Source organism: Stegostoma tigrinum, chromosome 14 (genome assembly GCF_030684315.1).
Source record: "Stegostoma tigrinum isolate sSteTig4 chromosome 14, sSteTig4.hap1, whole genome shotgun sequence".
Taxonomy (NCBI): Eukaryota; Metazoa; Chordata; class Chondrichthyes; order Orectolobiformes; family Stegostomatidae; genus Stegostoma; species Stegostoma tigrinum.
This window is the reverse complement of record NC_081367.1, coordinates 692,292-713,911: the sequence shown is the minus strand read 5'-3', so window position 1 is coordinate 713,911 and position 21,620 is coordinate 692,292.

Below are 21,620 nucleotides of genomic sequence, written 5' to 3'. Positions count from 1 at the left end.
CCCATGTTTGAATGAGATCACCTCACTTTCATCTACACTTCAATGAATACGGTCCCATCTTGTTCAACCATTGCTCATAAGATTATACCTCCATATCAGGGAGAATGCTAGTGAACCTTCTCTGAGCAGTTTGCAAGGAAACAACATCTTTTCTTAAATAAGGGGATCAAAAGTGCTCACAGCACTCCTGATATGATCCCATCAACACTTTATAATGTTTCAATAAGACTTCCCTACTGTTTTATTCAAACATGTTAGCCAGGAAGGACCTAAAGAGAAAGCTAAGAAGAGCCAGGGAAGTCTGGGCAGGTAGGATCAAGGAAAACCCTAAAGCTTTCTATCGGTGTGTAAGGAATAAAAGAATGACTACAGTAAGATTAGGGCCAGTCAAGGACAATAGTGGGAAGTTGTGTGTGGAGTCTGAAGAGATAAGAGAGACATGAAATGAATATTTTTTGTCAGTATTCAAACGGAAAAAAGACAATGTTGTCAAGGAGAATACTGAGATACAGGCTATTAGACGAGTCAGGATTGAAATTCTTAAGGAGGAGGAGGTGTTAGCAATTCTGGAAAGTGTGAAAATAGATAAGTCCTCTGGGCCGGATGGGATTTATCCCAAGATTCTCTGGGAAGCTGGGGAGCACACTGCAGAGCCTTTGGCTTTGATCTTTATGTCGTTGTTGTCTACAGGAATAGTGCTAGAAGACTAGAGGATAGCAAATGTTGTCCCCTTGTTCAAGAATGGGAGCAGAGACAACCCTGGTAATTACAGACCAGTGAGCCGTACTTCGGTTATGGGTCACGTAGTGGAAAGGATTATAAGAGATAGGATTTATAATCATCTAAAAAGGTATAATTTGATTTGGGATAATCAACATGTTTTGTGAAGGGTAGGTCATGCCTCACAAATTCGATTGAATTCTTTAAGAAGGTGACCAAACAGGTGGATGATGGTAAGGCGGTTGATGTGGTGTATATGGATTTCAGTAAAGAATTTGATAAGGTTCCCCATAGAGGTATTGCAGAAAATACAGAGGCATTGGATTGAGGGTGATTTAGCGGTTTGGATCAGAAATTGGCTAGCTGTAAGAAAAGAGAAATGTAGTCATATTCAGGGAGTGTATTGTTACAGAGGGTGATGGTTGATGGGAAATAATCATCCTGTAGTTCAGTTACTAGTGGTGTACCGCAAAGATCTGTTTTGGGTCCACTGTTGTTTGTCATTTTTATAAATGACCTGGACGAGGGCATAGAAGGATGGGTTGTAAATTTACGGATTACACTAAAGTTGGTGGAGTTGTGAGTAGTGCAGAAGGATGTTACAGGTTACAGAGGGATATAGATAAGCTGCAGAGCTGGGCTGAGAGGTGTCAAATGGAGTTTAATGTGGAAAAGTGTGAGGTGATTCATTTTGGAAGGAGTAACAAGAATACAGAGTACTGGGCTAATGGTAAGATTCTTGGCGGTGTGGATAAGCAGAGCGATCTCGGTGTCCATGTGCATAGACCCCTGAAAGTTGCCACCCAGGTTGATAAGGCTGTTAAGAAAGTGTATGGTGTGTTAGGTTTTATTGGTAGAAGGATTGAGTCTAGGAGCCATGATGCCATGTTGCAGCTGTACAAAACTCTGGTACAACAACACTTGGAGTATTGTGTACAGTTCTGGTTGCAGCGTTAGAGGAAGGATGTGGAAGCATTGGAAAGGGTGCAGCGGAGATTTACCAGGATGTTGCCAGGTATGGAGGAAAGGTCTTATGAGGAAAGGCTGAGGGACTTGAGGCTGTTTTTGTTAGAGAGAAGGTTGAGACGTGACTTAATACAGACATTAAAGATGATCAGAGTGTTAGATAGGGTGGATAGGGAGAGCCTTTTTCCTTGGATGGTGATGGCTAGCACAAGGGGACATAGCTTTAAATTGAGAGGTGATAGATATAGGACAGATGTCAGAGGTAGGTCCTTTATTCAGAGAGTAGTAAGGGCGTGGAAAGCCCTGTCTACAACAGTAGTAGACTCGCCAAGTTTGAGGGCATTTAAATGGTTATTGGATAAACATATGGATGATAATGGAGTAGTGTAGGTTAGATGGGCTTCAGATTGGTTTCACAGGTCGGTGCAACATCGAGGGCCGAAGGGCCTTCACTGCGCTGTAATGTTCTATGTTCTGTGTTCTAACCCATTTGAAATAAGGACCAGTATTCCATTAGCCTTCCTGATTATCTGCTGCCCCTGCATGCTAGCTTTCAGTTTTCATTGCACATGTACCCTCAAGTTCCTTTGTGTTGCAGCTTTCTGCAATTTTTCTCCATTTAAATAATACAGCTCTTTTGTTCTCCCTTCTAAAATGAGCAACTTTACATTTTTCGACATGGTACTCCATTTTCCAATCTTTTGTCCACTTATTTAACTAATTAGTATTTCTCTATAAACTTTGTTTCCTTCCTGCAACTTGCCTTTCCACCTAACTATGCCTTAACAATACACTCCCTGAGTCTGACTACATTTCTCTTTTCTTCCCTCCACTTGAATGGTTCCCTTAACATGGTGCTATGGCCTGTTTGCTTATCATTCTTGCAGTCCCTTTAATGGTTCACACTGGGAGCAAGAATCTTGTTGGGTAAAGAAAGAGCTGAAGCTGCAACAGAACCACCACCTGGATCCTTCTGAGATAATGGGAACTGCAGATGCTGGAGATTCCAAGATAATAAAATGTGAGGCTGGATGAACACAGCAGGCCAAGCAGCATCTCAGGAGCACAAAAGCTGACGTTTCGGGCCTAGACCCTTCATCAGAGAGCTCTCTGATGAAGGGTCTAGGCCCGAAACGTCAGCTTTTGTGCTCCTGAGATGCTGCTTGGCCTGCTGTGTTCATCCAGCCTCACATTTTATTAACCTGGATCCTTCTGCCTGATTCTCTCATAGTCAGACTGTTCTGCCCCTGACCACTGACTGAATTCAAAGGATCATTGAAGGGGTGCAACCCCTCCTGAAACACAGCACCTAGGTAACTTTCCCCGTCCATGATGAGTTGCAGTGTTTGAAGTTCAGACTCCAGCTCATCATCTGTGCATCAAAATTCCTCAGACAAGCAACACTTGCTACAGATATGATCACTATGAACCACAAAGTGGCCCACTAGCATTCATTACATCGCCTATCCTCCTCTGTAAAATACCACGATACTAGCTCAAGAAACTGCAGAGCCAATATTAGAGGAGTTTATGATTAATTTGAAGGAAGAAGCAGAATGAACACCAATAACATAAGTATCCAGATTACTCATGATGGGCTTAGTGATATTATTTACATCGATTTGTCATGTTGTTTCGATATAATAAAATACATTTTTGTACTAAATAAAACATCCTTAAATATATTAGCATCATATATAAGTTGTGAATATATTGCTGTGGAAATGCCAGTGTTGCCCAAGGGAGGGGGTGATTAAGGAGATACAGACAGCACTTGTACAACTGGGATGCGAACTGGTTGTCGAATGTACTACAAGTCCTCCTTTGGAGTTCTTTACACAGAGAGTTGTGAGAGCATGCAATGCGTTGCCAGCAGCAGTTGTGGAAGCAAGGTCATTGGGGTCATTTAAGAGACACGCTGGACATGCATATGGTCACAGAAATTTGAGGGTGCATACATGAGGATCAATGGTCAGCACAACATCGTGGGCTGAAGGGCCTGTTCTGTGCTATACTGTTCTATGTTCTATGTTCTAATTCAATGTCAGTCTGCCAAGCTAGAGTGGGGAAGGATCACTATTTCCCAGAGTGTTTTATGTAAGATTTGAAGTGGAAAAATTCGCTGATAAAAACCAAAAGAACTGTGGATGCTCTAAATCAGAAACAAAAACAAACTGCTGGAAAAGCTCAGCAGGTCTGGCAGCACCTGAAGGGTGAAATCAGAATTAGGGTTTTGAGCCAAGTGACCCTACCTCAGAACCTATTTCCAAATTCCCTGATAGCTGTAATAATGAGGAGTAATGCCTACGTTAGAAAAACATATTTGACCTCATCCTTAGCAATGTGCCACCTGCAGATATATCTGTCTGTGACAGTATTAGTAAAAATGACCATTGCACAGTCCTTCTGGAGATGAAGTCCTGTCTTCACATTGAGAATACCCTCTATCGTATTGTGTGGCACTATCACTGTGCTAAATGCGACAGACTTTGAACAGATATAGCAACTCAAGACTGGGCATTCATGAGGTGCTGTGGGCCATCAACAGTAGCAAAATTATACTCCAACACAATCTGTAACCTGGAACAAAAACAGAAGTTGCTGGAAAAGCTCAGTAGGTCTGAAGAAGGGTCACCAAATTGAAATGGAAACTCTGATTTCTCTTCACAGTTGCTGACAGATGTGCTGGCTTTTCCAGCAACTTCTATTTTTGTTTCCAGGCTTCACCCAATTTGATTCATTCCACATGGAGACACTGGATACTTCAGTGACTATGGGCCCTGACAACATTCTGGCAATAGTACTGAAGACTTGTGCTCCAGAACATGCCACTACCCTAGCCAACCTGTTCCAGTACAGTTACAACACTGGCGTCTACCCAGCAATATAAAAAATTGCCCAGGTATGTCCTGTACATAAAATGTTGGATAAATCCAACCCAGCCAATTACCGCCCCATCAGTCTCCTCTCGATCATTGGTGAAGCAATGGAAGGTATCACCAACAGTACGATCAAGCAGCACCTGCTCAGCAATAACCTGCTCAGTGACGATTGCTGCAATAGGGTTAGGGTTAGGGTTAGGGTTAAGGGTTAGATTTGGGTCTAGGACTGAAACCTTAGCCTTCCTGCTCCTCTGATGATGCTTGGCCTGCTGTGTTTATCCAGCTCTACACCTTGTTATATGTGCTCAGTGACGCCTAGTTTGGGTTCTGTCCGGACCACTCAGCTCCAGACCTCATTACATCCCTGGGTAAAGCATGGACAAAAGAGCTGAATTCCAGAGATGAGATGAGAGTGACAGCCCTTGACATCAAGGCTACATTTGACTGATTGCAATGTCAAGGAGCCCTAGCAAAACTGGAATCAATGGGTATCGTGGGCAAACACTCCAATGGTTGGAGTCATACCTGGCATATAGGAAGATGGTCGTGGTTGTTGGATGTCAGATATCTCAGCTCCAGGACATCTCTGCAGGAATTCCTTAGGGTCCGAACCATCTTCAGCTGCTTCATCTATGTCCTTCCCTCCATCACAAGGTTAGAAGTGGGTATGTTTGCCGATGATTGCACAACATTCAGCACCATTAACAACTCCTCAGATACTGAAGCTGTCCATGTCCAAATACAACAAGATCTGGACAATATCCATCCTTGGGCTGACGAGTGGTAAGTAACATTCGTGGCACACAAATACCAAGCTCTAACAATCACCAATAACAGATAATCTCACCACTGCCTCTTGACATTCAATGGTATTACCATCAGTTAATCCCACACTATCAGCATCCTGGGGGTTATCATTCACCAGAAACTCAGCTGGAGTCACAGCATAAACACAGTGGCTACAAGAGCAGGCCAGAGGCTAAGAATACTGCAGTGAGTAACTCATCTCTTGACTCCTCAAAACGTCTCCACCATCTAGAAGCACAAGTATGATCGAATACTCCCCACTTGCCTGGATGTTGCCCGCAATACTCAAGAAGCATGACACCAACCAGGACAAAGCAGCCTGCTTGATTGGCACTTCATCCACAAGCATCCACTCCCTTCACCACCAACAGTCACCAACAGTAGCAGTGCATACTGTCTACAGAAATTCACTACAGAAATCCTACAGAAATGCAGAAAGATCCTCTGACAACACTTTCCAAACCCATGACCACTTCAATCTAGCAAGATAAAGGCAACAGATATATGGGAACATCACCCCCTTCAAGTTGACTTCCAGGCCATTCACGATCCTGACTTGGAAATATATTCCTTCATTGTCACTGGGTTAGAATCTTGGAATTCCCTCCCTAATAGCATTGTGGGTCATCCCACAACACATGGACTCCAGCGGTTAAAGAAGGCAGCTCACCACCACCTTCTGCCAGGCAACTAGGAATGGGCAAGAAATGCAGGCCAGCCAATGGTATCCACGCCCCCAAATGAAAAAAAAATTAAGAATCCAGGAATTAGGAAATGCATTGAATTTGAAGTGTATAAAGTTAACTTGGAACTGATCATTGATAAAAACTACAGTGAAGTGGTCACTCTTAACGTGCAAGCTGCAAGTAGCTGGGTGACCATCAGAAGAGGTAAGGGGGGAAGGCAGGTAGCTTGGGGTTCCCCTGTGGCCATTCTCCTCAATAACAGTACCACTTTGGATACTGTTGACGGGGTGGGGGGAGTGGGCGGCAGGGGGAGTGGGGGTAGTGACCTTTCGGGGGCTAATAGCAGTAGTCAGGTCAGTGGTACTGTGACTGGCTCTATGGCTCAGAGGAGGAGGGTGCAGCCAGACAGAACAATATTGATAGGAGACTCAATTGTGGCGGAGACAGACAGGAGGTTCTGTGGCCAGAGAAGAGACAACAGGATAGTGTGATGCCTCCTGGGTGCCAGAGTCAAGGATGTTCCTGAGCAGAAAATTCTGAAGGAGAAGGGTGAACAGCTAGAGGTCATTGTACACATGACAAATGACATAAGTAGACAATGGGATGGGGTCCCTCTGAATAAGAGAGGTGCCATTGAGAAGTCGGGGAAAATACATTTGTCATTAGGGGCAAGTTTACAATACAGGACAGCCAGAGGCACAGTAAAGGGAGGGAAAAGGCTTCTGGTTTAGATTAAATTAGATTAGATTCCCTACAGTGTGGGAACAGGCCCTTCAGCCCAACAAACCCACACTGCCCCTTGAAGAATCCCACCCAGACCCATCCCCCTATAACCCACTCACCCCGAACACTACGGGCAATTTAGCATGGCCAATCCACCTAGCCTGCACATCTTTGGACTGTGGGAGGAAACTGGAGCACCCGGAGGAAACCCACGCAGACATGGGGAGAACGTGCAAACTCCACACAGACAGTCGCCCGAGGCGGGAATCGAACCCGGGTCCCTGGCGCTGTGAGGCTGCAGTGCTAACCACTGAGCCACTGTGCCGCCGCAAAAGTGCATTTATTTCAGAGCACAAAGTTCAACTGGTATGGAAGATGAGTTCAGAGCCTGGATTGACTCTGGGGACTGGGATATTACAGACATAACAGAAACATAGCTGAGAGAAGGATAGGACTGGCAGCTCAGTGTTCCTGGATGCAGAAGCTACAGGCGTGATAGAAGTGCAAGTAAGAGAGATAGGGAAGTTGCTCTTTTGATAAGAGAGGACATAACAACAGTGCTTAGAGAGGGTATTCTTAAGGGGTCACCAAATGAGGCCAAACAGCCAGCAGGTATTAGAGGAGCAGATGTGTAGAGAGTTTACAGGTACCTGAAGGAATAATAGAGTAAAATTGGCTGGAGATATTAATTTGGGCTGTATTGACTGGGCCAGTCAGAGTATAAAAGGCCTGGATGGGGTGGAATTTGTCAAGTGTGTCCAAGGAAGTTTTCTAAATCAATATGCAGAGGGCCCCACTCGGGAGGGTGCAACACTGGATGCTCTCTTAGGATACAAGGTCAGACTGAAGTGTCAGTTGGAGAGCACTTTGGGTAGAGTGACCATAATTTTAATGTAGTTATGGAAAAGATGGGACAGGTCCACAGGTTAAGGTGCTAAACTGGAGCAGGGCCAATTTTAGGACCATTACGCAGGATCTAGCCGCAGTTGATTGGGTGAGTCTGTTTGAGGGAAAAGGAACGACGGGCAAGTGGGACGCTTTTAAAGGTATGATGCCAAGAGTCCAGGAACAGTATGTCCCTGTTAGGGTGAAGGAAAAAGCTGGCAGGTTTAACAATCCCTGGCCGATGAGTGATATTGAAGCTCTGGTCAGGAAAAAGAAGAAGGCATACACTGGGTTTAACCTATTTGGCTCAACAGCGTAGGAGCACACTCAAGAGGGAAATCAGAAGAGCAAGTAGGGGGCTTGAGATGGATCTGGCAGATAAGGTTTAAGGTAATCCCAAGAGGTTCTATAGTTATCTTCGGAGTAAAAGGGTGTCTAGGGAGACAATAGGTCCTCTTAAAGATCAGCATGGCCATCTACGTGTGGAGCCACAGGAGATGGGAGAGATTTTTAATAAATGTGTCTCCTCAGTGTTTACTGAGGACAGAATAATGGATGCTAAGGAAATAAGTGGGGATGTTTTGGACTGCATACATATTACCAGTGAGGAGGTGTTTGCAGCCTTAGATTGCATTAAGGTAGGTAGCTTACCTGGACCTGATCAAATCCATCCTTGGACATTCTGGAAGCTAGAGAAGAAATTGCAGAGAACCTTGCTGAGATTTTTGTTTCACCTTTAGTCACTGGTGAAGTTTGGGAAGTCTGGAAGGTGGCTAATGTTATTTCATTGTTTAAGAAGGGTAGCAAAGGCAAGCCAGAGAACTACAGGCCAGTGAGCCTGTTCAGTGGTAGGCATTGTTATTGCAGAGGGTACTGAGGGACAGGATCAATCAACATTTGGATAGTCAAGGTCTGATTGGGATAGTCAGCATGGATTTATGCGCAACATTTAAAATCTTTTGGATGGGTACTTGGATTAGAAGGGTTTAGAGGGATAAGGACCAAATGCAAGCAAATGGAATGAGCTGAATGGACACCATGGTCAGCATGGACCAATTTGAGCTGAAGGGCCTATTTCTTGTATTACTATATTACTCTGTGACTCTATATATGGAAAAAGAAGTAACTGAGATTTAAATTCTTCACACTGATTGTTGCACTGATATTATTTTCATTGAGGAAAAAGCATTATAGACTTGTTTAAAATAAAATGTACACAAAATTTGGATGCCTTTGGTGACCTAATGCATACTCATAGTTAGGGAGTGTGTCTCCAAAAATAGATTGAGTTTCATGCATTGGTTCAAAACAATAGGTGTTCCAGCGGAGTATTGTAGCTTAACGTAAATATTGATTAGTTTTTTGAAGAAATCAGGTTTCTCTTCCGAATTGAGGAAATTAACTTCAGTGCAGGAAATCTGACAAACAAGAAACTGTATTTGAAAGTAAGGAAATAGGTCAGAAAGCAGATGCGTAAGAAAATGTTTCTGGTTTATGCCTAGAAGATGACTTTAGTAAGGTAGGAATCCTGGAATGTTTATTTGAGTTTGAATCACAAAAGAATTCAATGGCTCTAATTCAAGAGCATTGACCTGGGAGCAAGGTTAACTTGATAGAATTTGAGACACTAATTCAAAGGAATTCATTGTGGAATTTTTTTTATTTCAAGTAAAGATTTAGATACCAATAATGAGTGTTATTGACCTAACTTTTTAAATTTGAAATAAAGAGCACATCTTGAAAAATGTCCGTGTTAAAAAGGAGGAGATGCTGGATGTCTTAAAACACATAAAGCTGGATAAATCCCTGGGACCTGATCGGGTGTACCCTAGAAATCTGTGTGAAGCTAGAGAAGTGATTACTGGGCCCCTTGCTGAGCTATTTCTATCTATGATGGCCACAGATGCCAGAAGTACCGGAAGACTGGAGGTTGGCGAATGCGGTGCCACTATTTAAGAAAGGTGGTAAGGAGAAGCCAGGGAAATATAGCCGGTGAGCCTAACATCGGTGGTAGGCAAGTTGTTAGAGTGAATCCTGAGGGATAGGATTTACACGTATTTGGAAAGGCAAGATCTGTTTAGGGATAGTCAATATGGCTTTGTGTGTGGGAAATCAGTTTCACTAACTTAATTGGGTTTTCTGAAGAGGTAACAAAGAGGATTGATGAGGTCAAAGCGGTGAGCATGACCGATATGGACTTCAGCAAGGCATTCAACAAGGTGCTCATTGCAAACTGGTTGGCAAAGGTAGATCACATGGAATACAGGGAGAAGTAGCCTTTTGGATATAGAACTGGCCCAAAGGTAGAAAACAGAGGACGAGTGGAGTTGCTTTTCAGACTAGAGGCCTGTGACCAGCGGTGTGCTACAAGGATTGGTGCTGGGTCCATTGCTTTTCGCCATTTATAGAAATGTTTTGAATGACCATAGGAGGTGTGGTAGTAATTTTACAGATGACACCAAAACTTGGAGGTGCAATAGACAGCAAAGGTTACCTTACAGTACAACGAGATCTTGATCAGATGGACCAATTGGCTGAGGAGTGGCAGGTGAAGTCTAGTTTAGATAAGTGAGAGGTGCTGCATTTTGGAAAGGTAAATCAGGGCAGGACTTATATACTTAACTGTAAGGTCCTGGGGAGTGTGGCCAAACAAAGGGACCTTGGAGTGCAGGCTCATAGTTCCTTGAAAGTGGAGCCACAGGTCGATAAGGTAGTGAAGATGACATTTGCTATGCTTGCTTTTATTGGTCATTGCATTAAGTATAGGAGTTGGGAGGGCATGTTGCATTTGTATAGGACATAGGTTAGGCCTCTTTCAGAATATTGTGTTCAATTTTGGTCTGTCTACTATAAGAAGAATGTAGAGAAACTTGAAAGGGTTCAGCAAAGATGTACAAGGGTGTTGACAGGGTTGGAGGGTTTGAGCTATAGGGAGATGCTAAAAACACTGGGGCTATTTTCCCTGAGGCATCAAGGGTTGACTGCTGATCTTATAGAGGTTTGTAAAATCATGAACATCAAGGATAGGGTGAATAGTCAATGTCTTTTCCACGGGCTGTGGACTCTAAAACTAGGGGACATTGATTTAAAGTGACAGGGGAAAGATTTATAAGGGATCTAACAGGCAACATTTTCATGCAAAGGGTGGAGTGTGTATGGAATGAGCTGCCAGAAGAGGTTTAGCCTGGTACAATTACAGTTGAAACGGCAGCTGGTTGGGTTCACGAATAGGAAGGCTTTAGAGGGATATGGACCAAATGCTGGCAAATGGGATTAGATTAATTTAGCATATCTGGTCTGCAAGGACAAGTTGGACCGAAAGGTCTGTTTCCATGCTGTACATCTCTATGTCTGTATGACTATGAAATAAGAGACTGTGTGCACAGGGATAGTATAATTTCATGTTTTTGAGAAATACTTTTTTGGTTAAAGCTTTAAGACACATGATTCATGATTATTCAAATGGAATTAATTTAATCAGCCATTCAATGTAAAGATTGCTCACATTTCTGGTAATGAAAATGTGACAGTAAGAGCATTGTCTGGCGCTATCCAGACCTTTAATGACCTTCCTGATCCAGCAATTTATGACAATCTGAGAAATGTTGGTGATGTCATGTTGAGAGACATTGAAATTTAAGATGACAATGATCTTGCCAGCAACTGGTAGCACCATCTTTTCCTTGATTTGAGGCTGTAGGTCCAATAGCTCAGGTCAGTCATGACCCTCTTGGAGGTGTGGCTATCACAAACTCTGCTCCTGGCTCAGTTTCCTCTGAAGGCTGGTAAGTCCTCCTTCATTCTCCTCACTCTGCAACACTGCTTCTTCTCTCTGCTGTCTCTGTTCCAGGAGCTCTCTATGACTGGAAACAACGTGTGAACTTGGAGGCCTTTAAGATCCAATCCAAACATTCTCACGTTCCAAAATCATTTCATTTTCATGGATGGAACTTTCTTCAACTCCAAAAGCCAACTCTTTGCAATAATTTTGCAGCAGCAAAACAAAATCTGAAATGAAAAATAACTGGAAGGTACTCACAGGTCACCTTAAATAAGAGCAGAGAATTGTCTCTGTGTTCAACTTAATCATGTTTTCTACTTAATCCTCCCTGTGAGCTCACCACCTGCCCATCAGGCATGCTTCTGACATGTGTATGGGAGACATGTACTTAAAGCGCTATTTGTATTTAACAGAAATACGATTTTGGGCAGGAACAAGAATGAAATGGAAACATTCCAAAACCAAATGTTCTTATGAAATATGATTCACCCTAGTGTAAAATTTAACAAACTTTGAAATGGGTTGCACAAGTCCTGAGTGATTTCTTCACATTTCTATCTCATTCATGTTACAGTCAGTGCAAGGTAGACTGTAACTCCACTCTCTCACCTCAGATTACTCCCTAAAATGTACACACCCACAGAGAACAGTAAAAATTACAAATCTAGTTTTCAGTTAAAGATAGGAGACACTGTGAACCCCTGAAGGCAGTGTTTTCCCATCAGTTGGGTAAAGACATGACTGCAACTGACCAGTTGATTTAAGGATTTACTTGACCAATCCCCTCAGCACAAAGAACAAAACACATCATTACAATACAACAAAGCATTAGAAAAATTATTTGCTAATGGTGTGACCTTGATGAAACATTTAACCCTTTAAGTGTACTAAAACAAATGCATCAATATCAAGAGACAACAAGGTGTAGAGCTGGATGAACACAGCAGGCCAAGCTTCCTGCTCCTCTGATGCTGTTTGGCCTGCTGTGCTCATCCAGCTCTACACCTTGTTATCTCAGGTTCTCCAGCATCTGCAGTTCCTGCTATCTTTGCATCAATATCAAGTTTGCATTTGCGAGGCCTCTGAAGGTCACATTGATTCTAGACTGAGCTTTCATGACGAATGTGTCAATGTTTATCAGTGATGAGAGGCTCCATTTCACAAGTGAAAACTAGAATCGAATTATCAACACGGGTCTTTGGCTCATTGTTTCTAAATCATACAATGAGTGCACAAAATTTAAAGTGCATAGCTACAATGCCATTACCTGGCAATCTGAGGTGGTTAAACCAATGTGTTGTGGCTGGAGATCAATGGGCTCATATCAGTTATTACTGCCTCATTAGAAAGGATATCCAAAAATAAATGATTATATTCTCTCCTCATTTCTATCTAACTTTCAAATTAATCACATTGTGATGGGAATGGGACATCAATCATAAGACCAGAAAAAAGGAGAACAGCTGTAGGCCATTTGACCCCTCGAGCCTGCTCCCAATATCAATAGGATTATGGATGATTCAACATTCCTCGTGTCCACCTTGCTGCCTTTTCCCCACAACCCTCAACTACCCAACAGATCAAGAGTCTGTCTGTCTGTCTGTCTATCTATCTATCTCAGCCTTAAATACAAAGCCTTTGCCCCCAGTTCTGTCTGTGGCAAACTATTCCAAATACTCACAACCCTCAGAGAAGGAATTCCTTCTCACCTCTGTCTTCAATTGATGCTGCTTTATCCTGAGACAATGTCTCTGGCCCTAGACTCTCCCTTGTGGAGAAACATCCTCACAGCATTTACCCTGTCAGGCCCCTTAAGAATCCTGTATGTTTAAAGGAGATCACCTCTTATTTGTCTAAAACTTTAGTGAATAGCATTCTAACCTGTTTACCCTTCTTTCATAAGACAATCCTCCACTCCACAGATCATCCCCGTGAACCTTCCCTGAACAAAGAAATTAAACCTTTCCTTAAATAAGGCAACCAAAACTGCTCACAGGACTCCATGTATGGTCTCACACAGACCTTGAAGTAAGACATAGCAACTCATAATCTCCTGTAATCTCCTTGAAATAAGGGCTAACATGTTATTAGCCTTCCTGATTACCTATCGCACCTTTGTGCTAGCTTTCTTTGTTTCATACACAAATACCCTAAGTCCCTTTGTATTGCAGCTTTTTGCAGAATTTTTTCTTCCTCCTTTCCAAAATGAACAACTTCACATTTTCTCACATTATCGTTAAATTTGTATATTAGAATGCATTTGCCAACTTTTGTTTTCTATTCATTTGTGGGATGTGGGCGTCGTTGGCTGGGCCAGCATTTCTTGCCCATCCCTAGTTGCCCTCGAGAACATAGAACACAGAACATAGAACAGTACAGCACAGTACAGGCCCTTCAGCCCACAATGTTGTGCTGAAATTTTACCCGAAAACTAAGGTCTATCTAACCTCCACCTCCATCTTATACTATCATCCATATGCCTAACTAATAGCTGCTTAAATGCCCCTAATGATTCCGACTCCACTACCCTCTCCAGCAATGCATTCCACACCCCAACCACTCTGAGTAAAGAACCTACCTCTGACATCTCCCCGATATTTATCTCCTTTCACTTTAAAACTATGTCCCCTCGTAAAAGCTACCTCCACCCTAGGAAAAAGTCTCTGGCTGTCTACTCTATCTAAACCTCTGATCATTTTGTACATCTCTATCAAATCATCTCTCATCCTTCGTCGTTCTAAAGAGAAAAGCCCTAGCTTTCTCACCCCTTCCTCATAAGGGCTTCCCTCTATTCCAGGCAACATCCTGGTAAATCTCCTCTGCACCTTTTCCAATGCTTCCACATCTTTCTTGTGATGAGGTGACCAGAACTGGACACGATACTCCAGATGTGGCCAAACCAGGCTTTTGTACAGCTGGAGCATAACTTCACGGCTTTTGAACTCAATCCCTCTATTAATGAAAGCTAACACACCATACGCCTTCTTAACAACTCTATCTACCTGGGTGGCAGCTCTCAGGGAACTGTGAACATGAACCCCAAGATCCCTTTGCTCCTCCACACTGCCAAGAATCTTTCCGTTAACCCTGTATTCTGCCTTCAAATTTGACCTTCCAAAATGAACCACCTCACACTTTTCAGGGTTAAACTCTATCTGCCACTTCTCAGCCCAGTTCTACATCCTATCAATGTCCCTTTGTAACCTAGGGAAATTCCAGGATTTTGACCTAGAGACAGTGAAGGAACAGTGATATGTTTCCAAGTCAGGATGGTGAGTTACTTGGAGGGGAACTTGGAGGTGGCGATGTTCCGATATATCTACTACCCTTTTCCTTCTAGATGGAAATGGTTGTGGGTTTGGAAGGTGATGTCTGAGGATCTGTGGTGAATTTCTGCAGTGCATCTTGTAGATTGTACACACTGCTGCGACGAAGCATCGGTGTTGGAGAGAATGAATGTTTGTGGATGTAGTGCCAATCAAGCAGGCTGCTTTGTCCTGGATGGTGTCAAGCTTCTTGAGTGTTGTTGGGGCTGCAATCATCCTGGCAAGTTGAGCAGCACCCATCACACTCCTGACTTGTGCCTTCTAGATGGTGAGCAGGCTTTGAGGAGTCAGGAGGTGAGTTACTCGCCACAGTATTCCTAGCTTCTGGCCTGCTCTTATAGCCATGGTGTTAACGTGGTGAGTTCAGTTGAGTTTCTGGTCCATGGTAACCCCCAGGATGTTGAAAATGGTGGATTTAGTGATGGTAATACTATTGAATGTCAAGGGATGGTGGTGAGGTTATCTCTTATTGGTGATAGTCATAGCCTGGCATGGTGCTAATGTCACTTACCACTTGTCAGCCTGGATATTGTCCAGATCTTGTTGCTTGTGAACGTGGGCTGCTTCAGTGTCTGAAGAGTCACAACTCGTGCTCAACATTGGCAAACATTCCCACTTCTGACCTTATGATAGACAGAAGGTCATTGATGAAGCAGCTGAAGATGGTTGGGCCAAGGACACAATGCTGAGGCACTCCTTTTTGCCACTTAACCTATCAATATCCCAGCATTGAATCTAATCAAATCCCACTGTTCATGGGTCACCAATTTAAAAAAAGAACTATTTATCCCACTCACTGTTTCCTGTCCAATATACTGCATACAACTTCATGGGATCTTCCTCTACCATTTGTTGAATGCCTTCTTGAGCTCTGAATGCAACATATTTACTGGTTCCTTTCTATCCAGTCTGGCTTAGACTTACTCAAAAACTCTAATAAATTGGTCAGAATATGATTTGCCTTTCATTGTGCCTTTGCTTGATTGGATTATAACATTCCAAATACTTCCTTTTAATGATTGATTCCAACATTTTTCCAACAATGAGTATAGACTAACTGGCATAAAGGTATTGCTTTTTGCTTCCCTCTCTTTTAAGCAGAGATGTCACATTGGCAGCGTCCAGAATCCAAGGATTTTTCAAAAACTACAACTAATGCATCCACTATCTCTAAAAGTGCCTCTTGTAAGCTATTTATCAATCCCTTTCCACTGCCTGTACTCCTATAGTCCAATTCTAGATTATAGTCACTGAACCATTGTCTCCCCATAACCTCATATAAATCTTGAACTAATTCCTTTGCCTCACATTTCCTGCTTGGCTGAAACAGCATGAGAATGGGAGGCTTAAAGCAATGCAAGAGTAGGGAAGCTTTAACTAGCATGCAATCATGGCAGAGAGTTCAGAACTAGAGTGCAAAAAAAAGCTTAAAACAGCATGAGAGTGCAGATGAGACTGGGAGTTGAAAATCTGTAAAAGGGGGTTGAGTCTCAAAAATATTCAAGAGTGGCATCACTGAGGAAATGTAAGCTCATCGAGTGGAATAAGGAGCTAATGCAAGATGAGGCGCATTTTTTATGAGCAAGACCAGGCAAGTATTTCTAACTATCCAGTCTTTAAAGTAAAAATTGGTCTTTAGTTTAGACAATGAGTGTTTAATGTACAAGGAAAATAATAAAGCCTCCAGCATATATTTAGCATTCCTTAAATGGAAAGACGGTAAGTCATGTCAAGGCAGTTAGGCTCAGTGGAGTGCTCTCCTGTATTATGTGGGAATTCAGGAACACTTTAAGCGTCTGAGATGACTGTGGAAGACGTGTATCTATCTGCAGCTACTGGAAATTGGAATTTTAAATGTGGAGTGGGCTGCTGGAGTCTCTGTGGAATATCTGCAAGGCAAAGATCTTTTTGAGAGCACATACAGTGAGGTGGTCACGCTGTGTATAAAGAGTGTGCAGGCAGCAGCAGAATGGATGGCCACTAAAGAGTTAGTGCAGAAGTCTGCTTTTTTATAATTTTAGCCATCTCTTATTTTATTTATTCATGGAACGTGGGCGCTGTTGGCTTTATCAGCATTTATTGCCTATCCTAGTTCTTCTTGAGAAAGTAGTGGTGAGCTGCCTTCTAGAATCATCATAGTCCATATGCTGTAAATCCACCCACAATACCATAAGGGAACGAATTCCAGGATTTTGACCCAGTGACACTGAAGGAATGGCAACATATTTCCAAGCAGGTGAATGGTTCGGAGGAGAATCTGTAGGAGGCAATGTTCCCTTGTATTTGCTGCCCTTGTCCTTCTCAGTGGTAATGGCCATGGATTTGTAAAGTACCATCTGAAGAGCCTTTGTGAGTTTCTGCTGATAGCACACACAGCTACCACTGAGCAGGAATAGTGGAGAAAGTGGATGTTTGTGAGTGTGATACTAACCAAGAAGGCTGCATTAACATGGATAGTGTCAAGCTTCTACAATGTTTTTGGAGCTGAATTCATCCAGGCAAGTGGGAAGTATTCTATCAAACTCCTGATTTGTGCCTCTGTCTTTTTTCTAATATCACTGGAGACATGGTTTCTCAGGGGAATGCAACAAATCTGAAAATCACGGTACTTGGAGTGGCTCAGCCGTACAGGATGGGGAGAATAAAGAGTGCAAGGCCAAAAGAGATAGGGGATTTTTTTTTGTAAGGGGATCAAATCGACATTTCTGTGGTCCCACAAAGGACATCAAGAAATTATGTTGCTTTCATTATACCTTTGTCAAAGATATCAGTTGGCAGCCACAGGACATCCTGAAGTGGGAAGGGGCACACTTAGAGATATCATTCCATGTCGACGCTTCTTCGGATTATTCCCAGTGCCACGTTTTAGGCAAGTTGGGAATTGTAGAAGATGCCAAATGAGTACATGGCTGGAGGGAAGATGTAGGAGGGGAGCATTGGGATCAATTCTGGGGAAGATAGAACTTATCCAAGCTGGGTGGGTTACACACCAGCAAGACCTGGGATAAATATTTTCACATGGTTACCTAAAAGAATGAAAGACAGTATTGGATTCAAAGAGGATTCATATGAATTTACCAGAAAACCATAGCAATGCTGGGAACTGGGAGCATTTTAGAATTCAGGGAATGAAGAAGAAGCGAGATGGGAAAATAGATTACGACAGTAAGTTTGTAAGAAACATGAAGATGTACTATGAAGGTTTCTATAAGTGTGTAAAATGTAAAAGATTAGTGAAGATGGAGGCTCCTTTGAAATGGGAGACTTGATAATGGGGAACAAGGAAATGACAGAACAATTAAACTTCGTTCTGCATTCACAGAGAAAATGCAAATGACTTTATAGAAATACTAGTGAAGAAAAGGTTTTCTTAAGTAGGTGGAATTAAAAGAAAATATTAGCATTGGTAAATAAAAACCGCTGGAGAATTACTGGGGCTGGAAGCTGAAATCCACAGAACTTGATAATCTGCATCCCAGGATTCTAAAGGAGGTGGCCATGAATTAATGGATATATTGGTTGTCATTTTCTTATATTCTTTGGCTTCTGGAACTAGCTGATTGGAGTGCAGCAAATGTAATATTGCTCCTTAAAAAAAGGGGGGAGAAAAATGGCATTATAGCCAATTAGTTAAACATCAGAGGGAAAAAGGGCTGGAGTCCGTTATAAATAATGCATAAACAAGAGACTTAGAAAATAACAATGTGATTGAACAAAGTCAACATGGAGTTATTGATTGATTGATTTTGTTATCATGTGTACCAAAATACAGTAAAAAGCTTTGTTTATAAGTGGTACAGGCAGATCACAGCAAGCAAAGGATGTACAGATCAGAAATACTTAGAGGCATACTGGCTATATTACAGGTTAAGGTTAGCAGGTCTGGCAGCATCTGTGGAGAATTTTGTTAACCCTAAATGTTAACTCTGTTTTTTTTCTCCACAGATGCTGCCAGATCTTCTGAGCTTTTCCAGCAACTTCTGTTTTTGCTCCTGATTTAAAGCATCTGCAGTTCTTTCACTTTCTACATTGTAGGCTACATTATTTGAGGTGAGAGTCCATTCAACAGCCTGATTACAGCCAGAACGAAGTTGTTTCTGAATCTGCTTGTGCATGTGTTCAGGCTTCTGTATCTTCTATCTGATGGAAGAGGTCGTGTGAGATCATTACTGGGGTGTGAAGGGTTCTTGATGTTGGCAGCCTTTCCGATGCAGTGAGTTGTATAAATAGAGTCCATGGATGGAAGGTTGGCTTCTGTGATGGTCTGGGCTGTGCCCACCACCGTCTGTAGTTTTTTACCGTCCTGGGCAGAGTAGTTGCCGTACCAGGACATTATGCACTCAGACAGTTTGCTTTCAATGGTGCATCTGTAGAAGTTGATGAGGGACCTTATGGACTTGCCAAATTTGCTGAGCCACCAGAGGAAGAAGAGGCTTTGTTGTGCCTTCTTAACTGACGTATTTATATAGGCAGTCCAGGACAGGTAGTCAGTTATCATCACTCCAAGGAAATAGATGCTGTTCATGCTCTCAATCTCAGTTCCATTGATGTCGGTGGGGGTTGTTAGATTGTTGATCGTTGTTAGGTATCCAATCCACTATGGTGGTGTCATCAGCAAACTTGTAAATGGCGTTCATTTGGAATTTGGCAACACAGTCGTAGGTGTACAGTACAGGGCTGAGGGCACATCCTTGGGGGGCTGCAGTGTTGAGTGTTATTGTGGAGGAGGTACAGTTACCTATCCTCACTGATTGCTGCATGTGGGCCAGAAAGCTAAGGATCCAGTTGCAGAGGGTGGAGCTGAGACTGAGATCTCACAGTTTCGAGACCAGTCTGGAGGGTATAATGGTGTTGAAGGTGGAGCTGTAGTCAATGAGCAGGAGGCTGACATAGTCACGACAAGGTATGAAAGTGAAATCATTTTTCACAAATCTGCTGGGCACTTTTTGAAGGTGTAACTTACAGAGTAGGTGAGGGAGAAGTAGTGGATATGATACATTTGAATTTTCAGAAAGCTTTTGATAAACCCCTGTATAAAATTGGTGATAATATACCGGCATGGATTGAGAAATTATTTAACCGACAAGAAACAGCATGAGAACACATTTGTTTTTAGTAAAGGAGGCCATGACTATGCAGGGATATGTTGTTGCAGCTATACAGGACCTTGACGAAGCCACACCAAGAATATCATGTGAAGTTTTGGTCTCCTTTTCTGAAGGATTGCCAGGTTGGTTCCGGAGATGGCGTAAAATATCCTCAGTTTGGAAAACAGGATCAAGTGAAAAGGTTCCAAGTTGCTGATGGCACAAAACTAAGTGGGATTGTGAATGCTGAGGATTTCATAAAGTAGCTTGTTTGTAAATTAGATGCAAATGAAAAATAACATGAATAAGAGTGAAAATGGGAACTGCAGATGCTAGAGAATCCGAAATAATATAATGTCAGGCTGGATGAACACAGCAGGCCCAGCAGCATCTCAGGAGCACAAAAGCTGACGTTTCAGGCCTAGACCCTTCATCAGAGAGGGGGATGGGGTGAGGGTTCTGGAATAAATAGGGAGAGACGGGGAGGCGGACCGAAGATGGAGAGAAAAGAAGATAGGTGGAGAGGGGAGTATACGTGGGGAGGTAGGGAGGGGATAGGTCAGTCCAGGGAAGACGGACAGGTCAAGGAGGCGGGATGAGGTTAGTAGGTAGGAGATGGAGGTGCGGCTTGGGGTGGGAGGAAGGGATGGGTGAGAGGAAGAACAGGTTAGGGAGGCAGAGACAGGTTGGGCTGGTTTTGGGATGGTTTTGGAAGGGAAGAGCTGGGCTGGTTGTGTGGTGCGGTGGGGGGAGGGGACGAACTGGGATGGTTTTGGGATGCGGTGGGGGAAGGGGAGATTTTGAAGCTGGTGAAGTCCACATTGATACCATTGGGCTGCAGGGTTCCCAAGCGGAATATGAGTTGCTGATCCTGCAACCTTCGGGTGGCATCATTGTGGCACTGCAGGAGGCCCATGATGGACATGTCATCTAAAGAATGGGAGGGGGAGTGGAAATGGTTTGCGACTGGGAGGTGCAGTTACACCCATCCCTTTCTCCCACCCCAAGCCGCACCTCCATCTCCTACCTACTAACTTCATCCTGCCTCCTTGACCTGTCCGTCTTCCCTGGACTGACCTATCCCCTCCCTACTTCCCCACGTATACTCTCCTCTCCACCTATCTTCTTTTCTCTCCATCTTCGGTCCGCCTCCCCTTCTCTCCCTATTTATTCCAGAACCCTCTCCCCATCCCCCTCTCTGATGAAGGGTCTAGGCCCGAAACGTCAGCTTTTGTGCTCCTGAGATGCTGCTGGGCCTGCTGTGTTCATCAAGCCTCACATTTTATTATCATGAATAAGAGTGAAATCATCCACTTTGATCGGAATAAGAAGGAATAGCAGGTTATTATCTAGTTGAGGATAATTGAGACAGGGAACTGAGTGTTGTTGTATACCACCACTGAAAGCAAGCATACAATTGCAGCAGACAGCTAAGACTGTGGATGGTATGTTTGTCTTCAATGAGAGGGTTTGAATACAGGAGCAAGTAAGTCTTACTGCAGGTGTACAGGGCTTTGGTGAGACGACACTTGGAGTATTATGTGCAGTTATGATCTTCTTACATAAGATATATTTGCCACAAAGGGACTGTAGTAAAGATTCATAGAAACATAGAAGATATGAGCAGGAGGAGGCCATTCTTCCCTTTGGGTCTGCTCCACCATTCTTCATGATCATGGCTGATTGTCCAACTCAATAGCCTAACCCTGCTTTCTCCCCATAACCTTTGGTTCCATTCAACCAAGAGCTATAGCCAG